An 8,742-nucleotide genomic window follows, 5' to 3' on the forward strand; every position below is an offset into this window, starting at 1 on the left:
TTAATACTGAAGCTCCTCTGGGCTCTAAACTCTCCTGTCTTCCCATTCACTCTCCTCAGAAGATCTCTGCTCCCTTGGCTTTAGTGTCATTCCTATGTTGATGCTGTAAAATATTTACTCTCACCCAGACCTCTTGTCTGAGCTCAGACCTGTCCGGCAACTGCACACTGGGTATCTCCTCCTGGGCATTTTATAAATTTGTGTAAGATTGAACTCATGCTTTCTCCTAGAGATTTATGCCTCCTCTACTGTTTCCTATCAGTAAATGCCACCTCCATTCACTCGTTATTAGGAGTCCTCATTTGAATGCTCTTTCCCTTGGTGTAAACTTCAACCACACACCAGTGTCCCAAATTAATCCACCACTCCCCAACCCCATGTCCATTATCCTAGGCCAAGGAACCATCAACTTTCATTTCATTATCACAACAGCCTTCTGACTTGTCTTCCTGCCTATGATCTTGATTCGGTTCTAATTTATCCCCAATCCATTCTCAAGTACTCATTTTGGAGCAAATCCTATCATCTCATGTCTTCAGCCTAAAACTCTTTCATGGGTTAATATTGCTCTGAGGATAAGGTCCAAATTCATTAATATGTTTTGCATAATTGGCTCATCTCCCATTCTTACACCTTTCCTTTGCCTCCCTTTAAACTCTATTCTCCAGCCATGCTCAGTTTTTTCTAGTTCCTTGAGTCCACCAAATCATCCGTCAACTACAGGCTTTTATAGATTAGCTGGCATTCTCTTCTCCTTTTCCTTGCCAAACAATGGCTATTCATCCTTCAGGTCCCCGTTGAGACAAAAAAACTTCCCTTGACAAGCCTTCTCTGACCAGTCCAGTCTGGGTTAGGTGGTCTGCAGTGAACTCCCAAACACCCTGTATTTTTCCATCAAATCACACTCTATTGTTAATGCCTATTTACATATCTTTATCTTCCAGTAGACCTTGAGGTCCATGAGGGCAGGAAGCAGGTCTGTTTTATGGGCAATCATATGTCCAGCTCTTATCCCAGTATTATATGTTGAGTGATTACATGAATAGGTGATTTAGTAGACTCTCTGATCAGCAGCAGAACTCTGCCAGGTCTATGTCAAACAATGTTTCCTCGGAGAATTAGAAAGATTTCCGAAGTTCCTTTGTCTAAGACGAGCCTGGTAGCCACAGTATCTCCAGGAACATCCACTCCCTGACATGTGGCCAACACGAGTCTACTGAGAGATGCTCAGCTGCAACTCATTGCAAAGCTCTATGCCAAGCACAAAATCTCTTCACTTCCAGCAAGGGAAGTCAATAAATGAAGAATCTTTCCTTTGGTGTCAGGACCTAGGGAGGCAGAATATGAAGCAGAAAGATCTAAAAGGACTCAAAGTCTTCCTAGAGAAGATTCTATTGTACTGTTCCCTAAATCAGTGGTTTCAAAACTTGAGCTTATATCAGAATCACCTGGAGGACTTGTTAAAGCACAGATGTCTGGGCCCGACCCCCCGAGTTTCTGATTCAGTAGGTCTGGGATGGAGCCAGAAAATTTGCATTTCTAACAAGTTTCCAGGTGATACTGATGCTGGGGACCACAACCCTGAGAACCACTGCACTAAACATTTGAGTCACCTCTCTTAGTCATACAAACATAAGAAGAAGTAGGCCTCTACTGTCCTGGGGGAATGGGGGCACCTTTCCTAAACACCTGGAAAGGAAGATCTCATTGCTGGTCAGGAAGTGGGGAAAGTTGCACAGGGATTGAAAAACCTCTGGGAAATAAGAACTCAGAAAATCGAAACTCCAGTCTCTTCTGTATTGAGGTCAAAGATTATTAGAACCCTCTGATAACGTAGGATTATTATAACTCTTCAAGAAGAAGACATTAGGACCTTTGTGGTAGTAGTGCCTACCCAACATTCACTCATTCATTCTTCTGAAAACAGCTCATTTTCCTCTGGGAATCACCATTCCCTAATTCTCGACCCTTATAATTCAGGTAAGACAGACGTCCCCCACCCCGGCCCAGGGAAGAGCCTCAAACACAGGTCTGTCCAAGAAACATGGGCCACACCCAGCCCACAGTGATTGGTTCAGAACTGGCAGGATACAAGTTGGTCTCATGAGAGTCAACCCTGAACAACCACTGAAACTGTTGGGACAGGGACCCTCTTTTTCCCCTGGAAGTGCCAAACTGAGAGGAGGTAAGTCTGGGGCTTCTGGTAGCCATTGCCTCCCAAGGGAGGAGTGTGACAGAGAATAACACCGAAGAAAATTCAGCCAAGAGATGAAAGAGACGTACTCCTGACAACAGCATCTGGATCCAGCAGGGCCTGAAGTTAAAACATTCTTGGACTTGAGCTGAATTTCTGATGCTTGCAACTGAAAGAATCTTTTGGGTTTTCTTCAAAAAAAAAAAAAATTTTTTTTTTTTAATTCTAGTTAGTCAACAGAGTGCAATATTGGTTTCAGGAGTCGAATTTAGTGATTCATCACTTACATAGAACACCCAGTGCAAAAGAGTCTTGACTGATGAAATTCTACTAGTAAACCCTTGCATTGCTCTGGCCTGGGATGTTTAAGTAACCAGCTGCTCTAGTGGTTTCTCTCAAGAAAGACAGAACTGCCAGGCCTATGGATTTACCAGGCCCTATGGGATTCTACGAAATAAATTTTTTCCCAACAAATTAATTCTTCAGCAAGGCACCTAGCCTCAACACTGCTTACTTACCTTCTTTCTCTCCTCTCTGAGCTCTCTGAATATAAGTATGCACTCTGTAACAGTTTTTTGGGGGTTTTTTGTTGTTGTTCTTTTTTTGTTTTTTGGTTGCCATGCAAGATAGCTGGCTCACAGGTGCTCAATTATTTAATGACAATTGTGTGAATGACTGTTTGCAAACAGCCTTCAAAAGGAAAATAACAAGTTTGGGTCTGATTAGTCTGCATCCAAAGGGAATGAAAGAAAAAAAGGAGGGGGGGGTCAAGGGGAACAAAGCACAGAAGTAATACTAAACTAAAACAAGTAGTAACTTGCAAAGTTGAGCTTCCAAAGTCAGGTAAATCTTCACTCCACTCTAGAATATTTCTAACTAAATTCCAACTCCCAGTAGAAGCTTCACCATTTTTCTTTTCTTTGAAAAAGCCACTGTGGAGGAGGGGGTGCCAGAGAAGGACAGCTAAGATGGTGACTCCCACGTAAGTCAGCTTCCTCTTCCCAAATCAGTTTCCAGAAACTCTGCCACATCATGCAATGAAATGAGCAACCCCCCACCCCACCCCCCACCTCCCCCCCACGGCTTCTAGCTCAAAGGAAAGTCTCAGAGTCGTGGACAAAGACGATGGTAGCCCTCTTTTGGTGGCTTTCAATGATAAATAGCTTCCTGCCCTCACAAACCCTGAACTCATGGAAAAGAATTACTACCTGGAAAAGAGAACCTAGGAAAGGTTTGTAAGTATACCTAGCACAGGGTTTGTCACTCACATCTTCGTAGTGAAACGTGCCTGTTGCCTCCTGAGGAGTCTATCGGAACCACTACGCACGGCTGCGGTTATGGGCTCTTCATAAACTGGGCCCAAGAAGTGGCCCATCTTTCTGACATCAAGAGACCTGCCATGGAAGAAAAACAGAAACAGCACAGATGGAGCTGCTTTTCAAATCCTTAGGGATGTCCTGAGATTAGCAGCTTTCCTCTGTGTCGGCCTCAAAGACTTCCTTCACAATTGTTCATAAGCTAGCTCAAGGGATAGGCAGTGAAGTTCACTAAAACAAAAACATAACTCAAACATCCAAAGCAGCTGGTGGAAATTGTGACGGTTTTAGAGGAGCTGACTTATCTAGCTGAGTCAAAACAAGTGTGAGCGCTTCAAACAGGCACGAGATCAGAAACAAAATTAGGTGTTTATTGAGTGCTGTCCTTCTTGATTTTTTTTCTCCCTAGCCAGACATGAATCTCCTCCTTAGCTTCATCCTGACAAGAAATAATATCCTTTATGACATAAGACTTGACATTTGGGGAAATTCATTTTAAAATAAGGTTTTCGTCCTAATTGTAAGAGTACTTTATGTTATTTAGAGAAAATTCGGGGGGGGAAGCTAAATAAATAAATATCCCAACGCTACTGTTTCCGTTCGGTTTTTCTGACTTACACCCATCCCACACAATTTTATATATTTATGTCTTTATTAAAAGGACTTATTTTAATTCTGATTTTTCATCTAGTATATTATGACCATTTCCCCTGGTCGTTGATCTATTCTTCCACAACATTTTTATGTCTGCAAATGAACACCATCAGTTATTTAGCTAATGCCAATTATAAACCCTTAGGATATTTCTAATTTTGTGCTATGGTAAACACTGTTGTGAAGAATATCCTTTTGATAATCTTTGCACAGGTACAGAGGAAATTTACTTTCTCTTTTAGGGCACTAAAATTCAGGAAATAACATGGATGGTAGTTAGCACGGAAGGAGTACAGCCCCTTTCTCCCGAGACTTTCTGCCAATTGTCTCCTTTTGCATATTTTCAGACCAGTTGGACAGCCACTGTTAGAACTTCAAGGCCTTCCTGGTTTCATAGAAGCTTTGCTTTCGGTTAAGTTCATGGTCTCTTCAGTTTGCAATGCAGAGACACTGAAATAATTGTTTTTAAAATGCATGGCAAGAAATAAAAGCAAAGAAAATAAGTATTAGGGAAGATCACTAATCCTGGTAGGAAAAGGAAAATAAAGAACTACATCAAAAAAGGGTATCAGGCTGATTACACTGGGCCACTCAAAACTTTATCTTCCAGAAAACTCTCAAATTTAGATAATTTGTAGCAGGTTTTACAACCACAGAAAACTAGCTAAAATTTTCCACTTTCTTATTTTTCCTATTTTCTAACTCAAAAAGTGAAATGAAATATTCCAAAGGAGAAGACTTTTAAATGGCAGTATTATCTCTCATTCTAGATTTACTGCCCGCACTGAACAACAATTGCTTCTGTATTGGCACGAGCCATTCAGCCACTCACCATCGGGAGATGAATCATTCCCCATGAAAAATCATTCCAGAATTTGGATAACAGAGAAGTTTGCCTCCCGCCAAAAGCTCAACGAATGCTGGTAAAATTTGGGGAAATCATGATTATGAAAGCATGCCACAGTTTCGAAGAGTGTCTCTTAGTAGTCACTGCACTCTCTGCCTTCTGAAAACAGCGTAAGCAACTTCATGCACACACAGCCCCTGCCAGTTTCCCTTAAAAGTCTCGTTCTCTTCATCACCACTGAGTGGAATTAAAAACAGTTGGTCAAGCTCCACTAATCGACAGCTGCTTGCAATTAGATGAAGCATTTAGAGCCATTCTCTTAACTACCTTCCCAACTGCCTAACCATTCAGCATGAGCAATACACCGTGACAATTTGCCAGAATGTTTAACTTATCTCCATCTCTGGTGGTTTCTATACCTTCCTTATTTTCTCCAGTCTTCCCACACACTGTCTGACTCTTCCAGTTCCTCTTGTTAAATTAGGGGTATACAGAGAAGGGATTAGTTGAAACCAGGTCGAGCCGCTTTGTGCTAAGATGGAAAATTCTACCCAGGCAACTATTAGAGGGCAGAGTAGATCTTGATATTTCTCAAGGAGAAGGGAGGAAAATGCCTTTTCTTTTCTCTTCTTCTTTTTTTTTTTAAACAATGAACTGGAAAGTTTCACTGTAATTTTGCTCCTTAACGGCAATGAGGAAAAATAAAAGTTACTGGACTTTTATAAACTCTTTCCAATTCTCATAACTTATAAACATTAATCTTAGAATAGGGAGAAAACATATAGATCATTTTATTCAATTTTTTTCTTTACAAACTAGGCATCCAGAGCATAGATGCTTTTCTCAATGTCACAGAAAAATTGGCAGAGCATGAACTGAACCCAACTCTCCTGATTCTCAGTCCCGATGGACTTGTGCTGCTCCAGCTCCCTTCTCTAAAGAGAAAATCTTCCCATCTCTAGAAGGAGCCAGAAGCCAGGACGAGGCCAGGACTTGCCCTATCCAAAGGGATAAAACTGCAGTCCTCCCAAGATTCTCTAGCCAGAAGCCTATCTTAGAGCTTAAAGTGGAAAGAAAAACAGACATGATACGGCTTTTCTTTTGCAATTATTTTTCTCACTACCCCATGCACACACACAGGAAAAAGGCTATCTGCAAACCTAACCATATTTTATGTTTTCTCTCCACTTCATCCCCATCCTACCCTCATTTGACCAATTTTGTGGTACAAGGTAGGAAGGGAAGGAAAAAGAAATGAGAGAGGTGGGGGCAGGGAATCAGTGGAAGGAAGCAGTTATACCCACTCAAAATTCAGGAAGTTAGAATGAGAGCTGGGACAAGAACAGGAGCCCTCCCACCCCAGACCTCATGCTCACAGCCTTGGCTTTTCCTTTCACCACTCTTCCTGAGGCTAATCACCTCATCTCCAGAAACCTCCTCATAACCTCATACCTCCAGTCCAGTCTTTCAGACAGTTGTGGAGTCTACTTTCTGTACCTGTGGGCATGCTAGAATGTCAATTCACTTTCTCCTTAAACTTCTATTTCCATTATACTTACAATAGAAAGCTATCCTCATTTCTGCTTCAAAGTCTTTTTGTTGATCATTTCATTATGCTTTTCTATACAATCTACATATAATATGTTCCTACTATATATGTGGACACAGATAATAGGTCCCAGCTCCATTTACATAGAGAGATATATAAATGATAGATAGAGATAGAAATGTTTAAAATTTTCCTGTGGCCATCATGTTCCAACCATATATATATATATATATATATATATATTATATTATTCTGGCTCTTTCCCATCTTGCAAGATGGCAGGTGAAAAGGCTGAGAAACCAGAAAGGAAAGAGAAGAAACCCAAAGCCAAGAAGGCTGATGCCATGGCAAAGTTAAAAAGTGTAACCTCAAGGCCAAAACACTCAACAGGGAAAGCCTCACTGCAGCCCAAATCCCATCCTGGTCAAAGAAATTGGCAAATATTCCTGATCTGCTCTGTACAAGAGGAAGTGTTCGGCAGCTAAATTCAGGATTGAAAAGAAAGAGGAGAAAGTTCTTGCTACTGTCATGAACCCGGTTGGTGGTAATGAAAATGATGGCTTCAACCGGCTAAACTCCACAAAATGCCTAGACGCCTTGCTACTGAAGAGGTTCCTCAAAAGCTGTGGAGCCACAGCAAAACCCCTCAGGCAGCAGGTGAAAAAACTGAGCTACCCTCCCTCCCAGGACCATTCTGATCATCCTCCTTGCGCACCACCGAGGTAAAAAAGTGGTCTTCTGGACGCATCTGAGCACAGGGCTTGCCATTTGCACCTGGACTTCTGATCATCACCGAATTCTCTGCATGGAACACGAGAGACATTTGTCATCACCACCTCCACCAGAATTTATATCAGTGGTGTGAAGTCCCAAAACATCTCACGGATGCTGACTTCAGGCAGAAGCAGCTATGTAAAGCCCAGACACCAGGAAGGTGAGGTCTTTGACAGAGAAATACAAGCTTATAGAGCCGCACAAGGTGGACACCCAAATTCTGCCCCGAATCAAAGCTGGTCCTCAACTCCAGGGCTAGCTCCATTCTGAGTTTTCTCTCACCAATGTAGTTCATCCTCATAAACCGGTGTTCTAAATTTCTTACAAAGAAGCAAACAACTGATACATTTCAAAAAAATTATTCTGGTTGGTGTTAGTACTACAAGTATAAGCTGGTCAGCCTGACATAAGTATATTATAAATCTTACAGATAATTATTAAATAGATAAGTGTATTGGAAATTAGTCTCTTAATGAACTCAATGACATTGTTTTTATCCCAATTAATTCATGTATCTGTGATTTATTATTAATGCTACACTGTGGCAATTTTCAGAATCACGTCTTTTCCCAATTTTTCATTTTCATAGAGGTAAGCACTGAGAAAATGCTTGTTTCATCCACCTAAATATATAAAGGAAATAGAAGTTTTGTTACAGTGATGTCCCTAAATTCTAGGTCTCCTTCCTAGTTACATACCAAAATGACAAAGTGGTCCATCATCAAAAATTATTTTTAAAGCCCTACCTACTGACTGCATATTTAGGACTTCCTTCAATTTATTTTTATTTAAATTCAATTAACATATATTATTAGTTTCAGAGGTAGAGTTTAATGATTCATCAGTTGCATCTAACACCCAGTGCTCATTACATCACATGCCCTCCTTAATGTCCATCACCCAGTTACCCCATCCTCCCACCCACCTCCCCTCTAGTAACCCTCAGTTTGTTTCCTATAGTTAAGAGTCTCTTATGGTTTGTCTCCCTCTCTGATTTTGTCTTATTTTATTTTTCCCTCCCTTCCCCTATGATCCTCTGTTTTGTTTCTTAAATTCCACATATAAGTGAAATCATATAATTGTCTTGCTCTGATTGACTTATTTTGCTTAGCATAACACCCTCTAGTTCCAGCCACGTTTTTGCAAATGGTAAGATTTCTTTTTTTATGGCTGAGTAATATTCCATTGTTTATATATACCACTTCTTCTTTATCATTCCTCTGTCGATGGATATCTGGGCTCTTTCCATAGTTTAGCTATTGTGGACATTGCTGCTATAAACATTGGGGTGCAGGACCCCTTTGGATCACTATGTATCCTGTGGATAAATACCCAGTAGTGCAATTGCTGGGTTGTAGGGTAGCTCTATTTTCAACTTTTTGAGGAACGACCATACTGTTTTCCAGAG

The 8,742-nt window shown here is 41.0% G+C and overlaps 1 pseudogene; it reads left to right on the forward strand.

Annotated features, from left to right (window-relative positions):
- The first annotated feature begins 6,835 nt into the window (after positions 1–6,835).
- Positions 6,836–7,650, forward strand: LOC123837062 (large ribosomal subunit protein eL6-like; annotated as a pseudogene).
- The last annotated feature ends 1,092 nt before the right edge of the window (positions 7,651–8,742 follow it).

Source organism: Mirounga angustirostris, unplaced genomic scaffold (assembly GCF_029215605.1).
Source record: "Mirounga angustirostris isolate CCGP_5_RB_7025 unplaced genomic scaffold, mMirAng1.0.hap1 SCAF_8, whole genome shotgun sequence".
NCBI lineage: Eukaryota > Metazoa > Chordata > Mammalia > Carnivora > Phocidae > Mirounga > Mirounga angustirostris.